Source organism: Sinocyclocheilus rhinocerous, unplaced genomic scaffold (assembly GCF_001515625.1).
Source record: "Sinocyclocheilus rhinocerous isolate Xijiao unplaced genomic scaffold, SAMN03320098_v1.1 scaffold1307, whole genome shotgun sequence".
In the NCBI taxonomy this organism is placed as follows: Eukaryota; Metazoa; Chordata; class Actinopteri; order Cypriniformes; family Cyprinidae; genus Sinocyclocheilus; species Sinocyclocheilus rhinocerous.
The window spans coordinates 542,186-542,962 of NW_015631048.1; the positions used below are offsets into that span (position 1 = coordinate 542,186).

The 777-nt window shown below is 36.9% G+C and overlaps 2 protein-coding genes across 3 annotated transcripts in view; one reads left to right on the plus strand and one right to left on the minus strand.

Annotated features, from left to right (window-relative positions):
• Positions 1 to 777, minus strand: part of LOC107741137 (neurofibromin) — a 48,824-nt gene that overhangs the window by 14,632 nt on the left and 33,415 nt on the right. The gene's annotated exons all lie outside the window — the stretch shown is intronic.
• The window catches only part of LOC107741138 (uncharacterized), a 3,326-nt gene that overhangs the window by 554 nt on the left and 1,995 nt on the right, over positions 1 to 777 (plus strand). The gene's annotated exons all lie outside the window — the stretch shown is intronic.

The window sequence follows — 777 nt, forward strand, 5'->3', positions numbered from 1 at the left end:
ATAAGAATTTAAAATGGGGGGAAATATCATGATGAAATAAATGTTTTTCTCTAATGCACATTGGACACAATTAACAGTACCCTTTTATTCAATACTTTTTGAAACCAAAATAGTATAGGAGTTTTCTCCTATAATGCCTGATGAGGTTAGAGAACACCTGACAAGAGATCAGAGACCATTCCTTCATCCAGAATCACTCCAGATCCTTCAGATTCCCAGCTCCATGATGGTGCTTCTTCTCTTCAGTTCACCACACTCATTTTCTATAGGGTTCAGGTCAGGGAACTGGAATGGCCATAGCAGAAGCTTGGTTTTGTGCCCAGTGACCCATTTTTGTGTTGTTTTTAAGGTTTGTTTTTGGATTATTGTCCGGTTGGAAGATCCAAACATGGCCCATTATAAGATTTCTAACAGAGTCAGTCACTTTTTGGTTTTGTATTTGTTGGTATTTGATAGAATCAATGATGCCATGTGTCTAAACAAGATGTCCAGGGCCTCCAGCAGAAATATAGGCCCACAACATTAAAAATACAACAGTACATTTAATTGTACAAATGGGGTACTTTTTACTCCATCTTGAGGGTTTGCTGCTAAAAAGCAATTTTTTTTAGTTACATCTGACCATAGAAGCCAGTCCCGTTTGAAGTTCCAGTCGTGACTAACAACTGAATATGCTGGAGATTGTTTTTTGGTGAAAGCATTTTCTTTTCTTGATTTTTTTTCTTGAAACCCTCCCAAACAACATGTGATGTAGGTGCTGTTTGATTTTTTTTTTAA